Source organism: Capsicum annuum, unplaced genomic scaffold (assembly GCF_002878395.1).
Source record: "Capsicum annuum cultivar UCD-10X-F1 unplaced genomic scaffold, UCD10Xv1.1 ctg80376, whole genome shotgun sequence".
Classification (NCBI taxonomy): Eukaryota; Viridiplantae; Streptophyta; class Magnoliopsida; order Solanales; family Solanaceae; genus Capsicum; species Capsicum annuum.
Window position 1 is genome coordinate 71,461 of NW_025891021.1, and position 794 is coordinate 72,254.

Here is a 794-nt window from a genome sequence, read left to right on the forward strand (position 1 = left end):
TGGCATCGAGTCAAGATGGAGGCATTGCTCACTAAACTGGTAAGAGGGCCAAAAAATCAAGAAAGTTGCCTTAAGAAGATTAAGGTAGACTTTTCAGATTTGAAACAAAAAGTGGAATTATATGCTACTGTAATCAAGCAACTTGAGCAGCAATGTGGTCAAATGTTGTCCATATTTAGTCAACATTAATTGGGCACTCTTTTGAGCAATACTATGCAGAATCTGAAGAATAATAGTCACTATCTAACCATCACCACTCAAAGTGGTAAGGCTACTATTGATCCCTTATGCCTGTGACTAATAAGTCAAGGGGTAATGTTGTTGATATTGATAAGGCACCTAAATTAAAATCTGAGAAGTTGGTGACCAGTGGTGAGTTATCATAAAAATTGATTGACGTGGATAAGCATGTTGATAAGGATAAAGGTAAAGGGAAGGAAGTCGAACCTATATTGTTGAATATTCCACGACCTTCCCTACCATTTCCTTAAAGGTTGAAGCAAAAGAAAGAAGAAGAGAAGTATAAAATTTTTATTTCTATGATGAAGGAGTTGAGTTTGAATATCTTTCTTCTTGAATCTCTTGAGCAAATACATGGATACACAAAATATATGAAGGATTTTGTAACAAAGAAAAGAGCTGTAAGTTATGAGGATGTTGATGGGTAGCATCATTGTAGTGTGATTATATCTCGATCTTTGATGAAAAAAAGCAATCCAGAGCTTTCACAATTTCTTACACCATTAGGACATCTAGATTTGCTAGAGCTTGGTATGACTTGGGCGCCAATACTA